The 12246-nt window shown below is 39.1% G+C and overlaps 1 pseudogene; it reads right to left on the bottom strand.

Annotated features, from left to right (window-relative positions):
- Positions 1-258: 258 nt before the first annotated feature.
- LOC148920588 (MDIS1-interacting receptor like kinase 2 pseudogene) lies at positions 259-6131 on the bottom strand (annotated as a pseudogene).
- Positions 6132-12246: the final 6115 nt, after the last annotated feature.

Raw genomic sequence — 12246 nt, 5'->3', positions numbered from 1 at the left:
ATCCTTAAGCAATATATGTTTGGATAGGTACTAGTGGATGGACATGTAAAGGACGAGACGAAATTGGCTAGCTGCTTTCCCATAATCACTTCCAGCGCCAGCACTCCAAAGCTATAAACATCACATTTCTCAGATTACCTTCATTGTGTAAGCCAGCTCTGCATACAAATTAAGAAAGAGCAAACCATAAATATATACATCTATAGTTAATATGAATTAAATTTTAAAAAATACTATATTTAAGTATTTAACCTGGTGCTACATATCCATATGTGCCCGCAAGAGAAGTCCAATTCGACGAGTCGGATTCAGAAACTTAGCAGTGCCGAAGTCTGAAACATAAGGCTCACAGTCACAATGCAGCAAAATGTTGCTGCTTGTTATGTCTCGATGCACAATAGGCGGTGAGCAATCATGATGCATATAACACAAGGCATTAACAACCCCTTTTACAAGTCTCACCCTTGTGCTCCAGTCCAACTTTTCAGCTTCATGCTCGTTGCTCAAGATTGCAGCCAAGCTACCTTCTTCCAGATACTCATAGACCAAAAACGAGTGACGGGAACTTGAACAAAAACCAAGAAACCTCACAATGTTTCGGAGTCGTATCTGAGTTAATGCCCTTATTTCATTAAGGAATTCCTTATTCTGAGATGCCTCGTCACCATCAAGTGTCTGATGGAATTTCTTCACAGCAACAGGCTTTTTGATGGCAGCTTTGCCTTGTAGACACTTCCCTGTCCTCCCTTCCCGACGCAATAGACATCATCAAAAACATTGGTTGCTTTCATGATTTCTCCATACATTTTTCTTCCATCAAAATTATATATTGAGAAAAAGCTTTGGTACATATTGCTCTGTCCTATTTCCATCTCTTTCTTTCTTCTTCTTCTTCAAAACAAAGCAAATGCCAGGAAAGCAAGTAAAAGTGCTCCTAAGATAGGGAAAATTTGTTAGTGTTTGAATTCTTAGCTGGGTTTCTATGGAAGGTTTGAGTAGAGAGGAAAACACAGAGAGAATAGAGGAAGATTCAAGCTATATGTGTAATGCTCTGTTACTCTCAAAGTCTGAGAGTGAGTGTATATTCAGTATCAAATTCACGCACAAAGGCATGAGTACACAACCGTTAGCTTTAGCTGTACACACACAATCAACAATACAATCTCAGCCTTACACTTGTCATAATCTAGACTAAGTGAATACACAATTTAAAACAAGGCTTATTTACTCTAACTTTACTTAGCTCACAGCTTATACACTAATACTCCCCTTTAAGCTTTGAGCTGATACAACTCCAAGCTTATCTCTGAGATAGTTGAATCTATCTTTTGGTAAGGCCTTTGTAAAAATGTCTGCTACTTGTTCTTTGGTTGGGCAGTATACCAAATCAACAATTCCTTGCTGCAAGGCATCCTTTATGAAGTGATATCTTCTCAATGTGTTTAGTCCTTTGGTGAAACACTGGATTTTTAGATATTGAGATTGCAGATGTATTGTCACACTGCAAAGGAGTTGCTTCAGCTTGTAACTCTCCAAAATCTTCAAGAACAAACCTGAGCCATATTGCTTGAGTTGTTGCTTCAGCACACTTATATACTCAGCCTCTGCAGTGGAAAGTGCAACACAATTCTGTTTCACAGAAGCCCATGAGAACACTCCACTACCAAAGGAAAACGCATAGCCTGAGGTACTCTTGCTTGTCATCTACTGATCCCCCCCAGTCACTATCACAAAAGCCAACTAAAACTGCCTTCTTGCCTTTCATATAATGCAAACCATAGTCCAATGTTCCTTTGACATATCTGAGCACTCTCTTAGCTACCCCATAGTGCTTGTTAGAAGGTCCATGCATATATCTAGCTAATAGGCTAGCTGCATACATCACATCTGGCCTTGTAGCAGTAAGATACAATAAGCTGCCTACAAGTTTTCTGTACTTCTCTTCATCTGCAGCACCACTTCCATCTTCTTTACTTAATTTTTCAGTAGCCACAAGAGGAATAGAAACAGATTTGCATTCTTTCAATCCAAACTTATCTAACAAAGCAGAAGCATACTTCTTTTGATGAATGAAAATGCTAGATTCTGTTTGAATCACCCCCATTCCCAGAAAATGATGAAGAAGACCCAAGTCTGACATCTCATACTTCTCCTTCATATCTTCTTTGAACTCATCTAGCATCTCTTGATTGTTTCCAGTATACACAATGTCATCCACATAGATGGAGACAATTAGTATATCATGTTCTCCCCTTGTTTTAGTGTAGAGAGTTGCTTCACTTAAGCTTTTCTCAAACCCACACTTAGCAAAATAGCTATCAATCTCTCCATACCAGGCCCTAGGTGCCTGTTTCAAGCCATAAAGCGCCTTGTATAGTTTGTAAACCTTATCTTCCTTGCCATTAATCACAAACCCTTCAGGTTGATCAACATACACTTCTTCCTGCAATATTCCATTTAAGAAAGCAGACTTAACATCTAATTGAAATAGCTTCCAGACTTCTTTGTGCAGACAAGAGCAATCAGTGTTCTGATTGTATCCAGTCTAGCAACTGGAGCAAATGTTTCATTATAATCAATGCCTGGTTTCTGCACATACCCTTTAGCAACCAGCCTTGCCTTGTTCTTCTGTACAGAGCCATCTAAGTTCAACTTGGTTTTGAACACCCATTTCACACCAATAACCTGCTTATCACTTGGTCTGTCTACAAGCTCCCAAGTCTTATTTTTTTCAATCATGGACAGCTCTTCTTCCATTGCTTTTATCCAAGCCTTATCCTGTGCAGCCTCTTCATATTTTTCAGGTTCCACAATACAGAGATTGCATTGTGCTAGAATGTCATTTATGTTTCTCCACTTTAATGGAGTATGATCATAGGACTGAGAGATATCAGCATGCTCAGGAATGGCATTCTCTTGTTCTTCAGCTTGAGAGAAAATGCAAGGACTAGAAGGACTTCTCTCGACTTCAGTCAACTTATGTGGAATCACTTCAATTCCATTTTCAGGTTGCTTTGGAACATAGGTCATAGCAACAGAATTTTCTGAAGTTTCCTTCCAGTTCCAAGACTTGGTTTCATCAAAAACTACATCCCTTGACAGAATCAGCTTCTTAGTGCTTGGATCAAATACTCTGTACCCTTTCTCACGGGTTGCATAACCCACAAACACACCTTGGACAGACTTTGCATCAAGCTTTTGTCTTCTTTCAGCTGGTACATGCACATAACAGAGTGATCCAAACACCTTTAAGTGACCAATTCCTGGTTTTCTTCCACTATAGGCTTCAAAAGGAGTCATGTTATCAAGGGCTTTTGTAGGTGATCTGTTTAGAATATAGACAGCTGTATGTACAGCTTCTGCCCAGAGAAAGTATGGCATGCCTTTATCGTGAAGCATTGCCTTCGCCATCTCTACAACTGTTCTATTCTTTCGCTCCACTACTCCATTTTGCTGTGGAGTATAAGCAACGGATAACTGTCTTTGTATGCCTTCAGATTCCAACAACTTGCTGAATTCAGTTGAGAGAAATTCTCCCCCTCTGTCACTCCTTAGGCATTTCACTTTGAATCCACATTGTAACTCCACCATTGCCTTGAACTTTCTGAAACAGATTAGTGCCTCAGACTTGTGTCTTAGCAAATAAACCCATGACATTCTTGTGTGATCATCAATAAGCAACATGAAATATTTATTCCCAGCAATTGATTCATTTTGCATGGGACCACACAAATCTGTGTGTATCAATTCTAGGGGATTCTTAGCTCTCCAAGCTTGTTCTTTTGGAAACCAATCTCTGTGTTGTTTTCCCATTTGACATCCTGCACATACACCATTTACATCTTCAAGATGTGGAAGACCATGCACCATTTCCTTTTCTCTAAGCTGCTTGAGGCTTCTAAGATTTAGGTGTCCTAGTCTCTTGTGCCAAATCCAGGTACATTCAATCACACTAGCCTTCAATGCAATTTGATCAGCTTGCATTAGAGACAGAGGGTAGCATCTGTTACTTTTCATCTTAACCTTGATAACTAGACAATCAAGTGAAGGACCATCAAAGATACAACACTCTCTTCCACCAAATAGCAAATAATATCCATGTTCATCCATTTGTCCCACACTCAACAGATTTTCCTTCAAACCAGGTAGAAACATGACTTCCTTGATGCACTTTCTGCCAGAATTTGTATCAATCATAAGTGAACCTATTCCAGCAACATCTACCAGATTTCCAGTGGGCATTTGGACTTTTCCAGTGACATTTGTCCTTACATCCACAAGAAGCTCAGCATTTCCAGTCATGTGGTTGCTACAACCACTATCAATGTACCAATTCCCATTCACTTTGACCTCAGTAATTGCACTGTTAGCATAGAACAGATTTCCTGTCACTTTGCTTTGATTAGCACAGTTTGCCTTCTGAACAACCTTGCCTGCTGTGCATTCTCTAGCCCAATGTCCAAACTTATCACAGTTGTGACATTTGGATTGCCCCTTGTATCGACATTCTCCAAAATGAAACTTAGAGCACACCCTGCATTGTGGCTTAACTGTATCTTGTTTCATGAATCCTGCAGAGGTTGAATTCCGTGCAGGATTAGCAAATGAGTTTTGCTGGGACTGAGGCTTTGAATCCCACTTCTTGCCCTTTCCATTCCAGTTTTTCTTAGATCCACTTGACTGAGAATTACCCTTATGTTGCTGACCTTTTGGACTCACAGAAAAAGAGCCAAAAGCCTTATCAGTGGCATCAACAGTGTGCATATCAAATCGTTGTTCCTGGCTCTTAAGAATTGCCAGAACCTCCTGTAATTCAACCTTGTCTATACACTTCGTATTCTCAATCACAAGACAGATGGGATCATAAGGTTTGCTAAGACTTATTAAAACCTTTTGCACAAGCCTTTCATTAGGCAATACCTCACCAAACGTCTTCATTTGATTAATTAGTTCATTCAACCGTGTAAGATACTCAGATAACGTTTCATCATCACGCATCCTAGTATACTCAAATTCACGTCGAAGATTTTGGAGTTTAACTGATCGTACCTGATCACCACCGTGATATTCACCATATAGCAGATCCCATGCCATCTTTGCTCAGCATTGGCAATTCGAGGGAATATTTGATCCGAGACTACATTCTGGATAATACCCAGAGCTTTCGCATCTCGCATGTGTTCCGCCACGCTGATTTCTCATCGTCTTCCTCTTTTTCGCTTCCTTCAGCCATCATCTTCTTTGAATCAGAGATCGTAACCCCCTTTTCAACTAATTTCCATAACCCATGAGATTTAAAGATTGTCACCATCTTGATTCTCCAGAACTCGTAGTTCTCACCGGAGAAGATCGGAGTTCTCACCTCAGAACCTCCAGATCCAGCCATCTCTAGGCTTAGATGATACAAATCTCAAAATAAAAAACGATGGGGTTCAGCGATTTCACCTGAACTAGAACGAGCTTGAGTGCAGCTCGATTGCAGCAATGTCGCACAGTCTACGCCCAGATCTCAGATCGAACTAGGCTCTGATACCATGTTAGTGTTTGAATTCTTAGCTGGGTTTCTATGGAAGGTTTGAGTAGAGAGGAAAACACAGAGAGAATAGAGGAAGATTCAAGCTATATGTGTAATGCTCTGTTACTCTCAAAGTCTGAGAGTGAGTGTATATTCAGTATCAAATTCACGCACAAAGGCATGAGTACACAACCGTTAGCTTTAGCTGTACACACACAATCAACAATACAATCTCAGCCTTACACTTGTCATAATCTAGACTAAGTGAATACACAATTTAAAACAAGGCTTATTTACTCTAACTTTACTTAGCTCACAGCTTATACACTAATAAAATTATTAAGAAGGCCAGTTTTGAGTTGTGCTTATATTCATCAGAATCATCGCACGGTTTTAGTGCACCAACATTGCCACACAATCCGTCATTCCCTTCCACCCGAGGATTTTGAAATGCTTTGTTGTTGGGGATTGGACCCTGCAGTTCATTGTAGGATATGTCGATGTCATTCAAGCCATGCATTTCATCAAAACTTGTTGGAATGAGACCTCTAAGATTTGTTGAAAATACTAAAGCCCATTTGTGACTAAAAGATCCAAAAGGTTCTAGAAGAATCATTATTGGTGGAAGAACCTAGAGTTGTGGAGAAAAGAATAAGGAGGTGGACCATGATGGCTAAACAATAGCCACAAAAATATAGAAGTTTCTAGGCAAAGCCACATACATGTGGCTGGAGTAAGAGACCAAGTCGGTGGAACTTGGTGGTGTCGGCAAAGCATTCCTATAAATAGGCATGCAATGCAATAAAGCATGGTGGAGTGAACCAATCATCTCCCAATCTATGTGGGAGCAAAAAAGCTACCCAACCCAAGTCATATGGGGAGTCTAACAAAAAGAACTCCCAAACTAATGGAGCTAAGCTACTCACACTACTACAAAAAGTGAAAAAGACGACCAGAAAAACACGACGGTCTAAGTGAAAACTGTCGTTGTTTTTTAAAAGACGACGGTTTTATAAAACCGCCGTGTAATAACACATTAGACAACTAAAAAATGGAGTTTCAAATGGCTGTTCCAAAAACACGACGTACTTAATTAAAAAACCGACGTCTTATAGAAATAGGATTTTCAAGAGGTAAAATCATAGCCAACAAATAACGGCGGAAGTTGTGAACCGATCGACGTAGAAAGTAAAGACGACGGTTTCACAAAAAGCCGTCGTTTTTACCCAGAAATTAACACGACCAAGTTTTCGTATAAGGCGACGTATAATTACAAATAAATCCACGGCGGTAAAATACAAAATACCGCCGTATTAAATTAATGTACAACTACGGCAAAGGTAAATATAACGACGTCTTTCTCGTATTTCTACGACGACATCTTTAAATCTTACCAAGTTGGGGTTTTCATATAATGACATATTATAGAATTTAACGTCGTATTTGTCCACTTTATACGTCATAAATTATATTTAAACCATCGTATGAATAAGAATTTTTTTTAACAATTTATTTCTTCGATTTTGTTATCCTACGTCGGTAGATCTACCTTGTATGTTTGTAATCGTAGAAACCCGTGAGAAGAGACCAAGAGTGGACTCACCCTTTGGGGAGGAAGGGATGCCTGAAATGACTACTACACCGGTGACTCAGGTTTACCTCAAATCCTTGCTTAATTTTTTGACAATTTTCCTTTCTCTGACATTGAGCATCCATTTTTCTACAGAGGCTAGGGAAAGCGACAGTCTCTAAACGTTCTACCATTGATAGAAGGTTAGAATATGTTGTTTTGAAGGTGAAGATCATAAAGGGGGAAGATGGAGAAGCTTTTCCACCTTTTGAGCCGCAGTCGGGCCCGAACATAGATATAGTGGGGTGTTGTTAAGAGGAGGCTTCCTGAGATTCTAGAGCCGAGTGGTCACGCTACCTCAGTTCCCAAGTCTTCACGTGCTGTTAATCTTACAAGCACAAAAGGCAAGAGGATTCTTGAAGATCTGAGATAGCGTGATGAAGCGCTTGGCATTGTAGTGGAAACGCTTAGGGCTTAGCCCAACCTCTCTTGCACATTGACCTTCGGACTTCATCTTGATCGAAGACTCAATTTATTTTGAGTAAGGCTCACTGAAGCTTGCAACATGCTGACGTGTTGAGCAACACGCTCTTGTACTTCTCCTTGTCTGCTTGCTTGTGCTCAACCTGCATGGCACCTCTTGAACTCCCTACGGGTGTGTTCGTCCATTATTCTCTCTTCGCCTTATAGTCTAAGGCCAAGGTCTTGGACCAAGTCAATCTGGTTGAGCAGCTATCTAACCAAGTTGTTTTAGTAGTCCACTCTTTGAGCCAATTGGTTAACTCTAAGACTAAGGCCTGCTCGACTTCATGGATAAAGTGGAGAGAATTGTATGGAGCCCAATTGCACATGGGCTAGCTTTTCATTGGAGGAGTATGCGGGAGCATACATCAAACGTGGAGGAAAAGGGGGAAACAGAAGCACTTACTGCAAGATTAGGTCGTAGGTGGTGGCGACGGAATAGCAGTGCTAGGAGAATCCATCTTGGATTGTGATGGTGCCGCAGTGAACATTGTTGGACCATGCGATGAAGGCTTACAGAGGCAAGGTTGTCCTGAGCACAGTAGTCGTGCAGATTGCTAGGCCGTGGGGTGCAGCACTGAGAGGTAAATACGGTCGTGGGGCTGTGAAGAAAGTTGCTTCCGGTGCAATGTGGCTGCAAGACTCCACCTATTTTTGAGCTATTGAATTAGGCGATCCGAAAAAAAAATATCACCACAATATGCACCGCTTCCAATTGAAAAACAAATTCTAGTCATTGGCAATGCTGCTGTGATGTGGCATGGCGGCTGGAGCTAGAACGGTGGTCTCGGCGATAGGGCTGAGAAGGAAGATGGTGGCTGGAACCATGGCGGAAGCCAAGGTGCCACTAGGGTATTGGGCAACGACCTCAGCAGTGGGAAACAGTGGTTATTGTGATGTCATGGCGCTGTGGAGGTTCGGATCCATCGCAGATTGAATTGTCACGAAGACCTTGCTTCTCGTGTACTTGTTTCCCACTATGAATGTTTGGAAGGCTTCAGTTGAGTGATGAAAAGGAGGAAACATATTCCTTTAATTCAAGAGCATGCGGTTGAGTATAACTTGTGCTCTCAATGAATGCACCAAAAGGTTTGCACTTAGCCATGTGGGAGAGATGAGAGAGGGAGTAGCCGCAGCTGGGTGTGGTTGACGGCTAGAGAGAGAGAGGTTTTCACAGGGTTTTTGGAATTGCCTCATGTGTTGAGTGTGGCTACGTATCTATAGGGCTCTAACCATCTAGGGTTTTTCAAAGAATAATTCCTATTTGGAAGGAAGATATTTGTTCCCTTAAATAGAGAGATTGAGTCAATTAGGGATTTTGATAAGGATTAAATCCCTATTTGATGATAATATCCCCCCAAAAAAATAATATCCCATATTTAAGATAAGGGAGATTCTCCAATAAGTATTTTATGTTAAGGATTGGTTACATGCTTCTAATCTTGGCCGCAAATTACATTCATTAAATGTGTTGGTAGTCTCTTAGATGCAATTCAACAGCCGAGATTAGAAGTATATATGTAACCAATCCTTAACTTAAATACTTATTGGATAATCTCCCTTAAGATAATATTCCTATTTTTGGTCTCAATTAATTGGCCAAATAAATGGACCTAATTACTGACCTAGGTGATACTCTTCTTGCCCACGCGTCGCTTTGTGATTGGAAGCTGGAATATTTGCTCCCACAATACATACTTGCATAGTATGTGTGTGTGTGTGTGTGTGTGTGAAAAATAGAATAACTGGTTTTTGAAAAGTGGGAAACTTTGGCAAACGCTGCTTCGGATGAGAGCAACAATTTTGGATTCCTATTGAAGTTATTTCTAAACCATATGGAATTGGGGTAAGTGTAGTACTAATTACTAAAATTTCCTCGTTGTTGGGTTAAAGTAGATGACAATTTTGGAATTTTAAAAATTGTGTGAGGATATAATGGGTAAGAAAGATGAATTCATAATGAGTTAGTTCTCCAAGAAATAGAATACTACCTCCCACATAAGAATTGAATTCCTCTAAAACCACGAATTCAATTCCTAATTTTATGTGGGCCCCACTTACTTTTCAATTCATTGATGTGAAGTAAACGCAAGAATCCTTTGTATGTGGAATTCAATTCCTAATGAGAATTTCAATTCCTAATTAGTAAACACACCATAAAAAGATTTGTTTTTGAAGTGCTTTTGAAAGAGCTAAAAGTACTTTTGACATGGTGGACAGAAAAATTTAGAAGAACATTTGAGTCATAGAAGTACTTTTTGGAAAAACATTTTTAGTGACCACAATCCTAGGTACTTTTTCATGAAGTACTTGGATATCTTATGAAAAAATTTCAAATTTTTTTTATAATAAATGTGCTTTTGTTAAAAGCGTGTCCCAAACGAATCCTAAAGTCATGGTATAAAAGATGCTTTTGTCAAAGACGCGTGTCAAACAAATCTTGAAGTCAAGGTCTTTGTGTGTTTCACAACAACCTACCTTTGTGTGAACCACAAACCAAAACTAATTAATCAATAGGCACCTTCTATAGTGCATCCAGGTGCACCCATACACCATTTGTCCTTTATGATGCTCCTAGATTTAAAAAAAAATTGGTTACCGGTTATACAAGTTATCAAGTTTCCACTTTTTGAAAATGCAATTGCATAAGGGTCATGCAATTATGCCCTTCCTGTTTGGCAATTGGCATATGATATTGGATAGTGATTTACAGTAGTTTGGATATGAGAGTACCATGGCATTGTAAGAGGATCCTAAAACTTATAAGTTACAAGATTTGGGTAGCAGTTCACAAGTTTTTGAACCAGGATTACAATAGTAGGGTTCACCTAATCCATAATGTTGTAAATACTCATTTACAAGGATATGGATCCACATTGCAAGGAATTGGTAACTCCGGACCATGAGGATGTCAATTGGGTCCTTATTCTAGTAAAATGAGGGTTTACAAGACTAATGGCCGATTTTACAATTTTGGGATATGAGGGTACCATAACCTTGTAAGGAGGATCCAAAAACATGTAAGTTACACGATTTGGTTAGTGATTTACAAGTTTTTGTACCACGATTACAACGTTAGGGTTCTCATAATTCTTATTGTTGTAAATCCTTATTTTACAAGGATATGGATCCACATTACAAGAAATTGGTAAGTGCGGACCATGAGGATGTAAATTTGGTCCTTATTCTAGTAAAATGAGGGTTTACAAGATTAAGGACTGATTTTACAATTTTGGGATACAAAGGTACCATAACGTTGTAAAGAGGATCCATAAACATGTAGGTTACACAATTTGGGTAGTGATTTACAGGTTTTTGCACCATGATTACAACATTAGGGTTCTCATAATCCTTAATGTTGTAAATCCTTATTTTATAAGGACATGGATCCAAATTATAAAGAATAGGTAAGTTTGGACCATGAGGATGTAAATTTAAAATGAATTCGCCATTTAAAATGTTTTTGTTGTATAGGTTGTGGCTAAAGTTCATTTCCTAAGTATTAAATGTATGTTTCCTTCAAAGTCTATCTTCATTAGTGAAATTTCTCAAGGGGAATCACCAAAGAGGATGTAGGCAAATTGCTGAACCTCTATAAACACTTATGTCATTTGAGCTTGGTTGTTTTCTCTTTGTGTGTGAGTGTTTGATACATCCATCATTGTGTTTGTCCAAAGTCCATCAACAACAAGATCCTAAGGGAGTTATTTGCACAATAAGATGACGCCTAATGCAAGGCAGATGAATAATGTGATTATCCCTGAATCTAACTTTTCCCAAATGCGGAAATAAAAGTGACATCAACAAATAAATGAGACACAAGAATTTAACAAGGTTTGGAAATTTGTGCCTACGTTCCCGGGGCAGCAGCAGTAATATCTTCCACTTTGTAAAATAATGGGATTACAAGAACACTCTCACTTTTGTGTATAAACTCTAGCTAAAGTGGCTAACTATTTCTCTCTTGGATATTCTATCAAGAGGATTTCCAACTCTCACTGAATTGAGGCTTTTCTCTCTCAATTCTCACAATGAGGAACACACAATATTTCCCCTCAAAACTTTATTTGAAGTTTTGGATGCTCAGATTCTTCTTGTTATATCTTCAGGATGCATTTCTAATGCCTATTTATAAGCATAACCTTCAGTGTGAAAACACCAAGATTGCAGGCTGCATCAAAGGAAGAATACAGCTGCCCACCAACTATCTTCAACATATATATGCTACACCGTTATGGAAGTTTACGAATTGTTATTTTATGAGCTCTAATTGGCAGAGCAGAACATATCCCAATGCATCGATTGCATTGTTATGGACTGCATCTGTCAAGAAAATTAAATTCAGCACAAGCTTTAGTCCAGGAAATGTACAATTTGGGATGTGAATTTTCATAAGATGTGGTAATATCTGGTCTAACATTTAGGCTACAATACTAGCCTAGCAGGTGATTCAATGAATAAGTAGAGTGGTTAGCTACCCTTCTCAAATTTGCCATATATTGTATATGAATGTACGTATTTGATATTTTGATTACTGCCTTTTATCATCAATCATTGCATATGAATTGTAATATAAATTGGCATAGGTGGCTCAATACAAGCCATGATGTGTAAGTCTCATATCGAAGAATACAACAAT

This window comes from Prunus mume, linkage group LG1 (genome assembly GCF_029339155.1).
Source record: "Prunus mume cultivar Tortuosa linkage group LG1, ASM2933915v1, whole genome shotgun sequence".
NCBI lineage: Eukaryota > Viridiplantae > Streptophyta > Magnoliopsida > Rosales > Rosaceae > Prunus > Prunus mume.
Note: the sequence above shows the minus strand (reverse complement) of the source record. Positions and strands in the feature narration are given on the sequence as shown.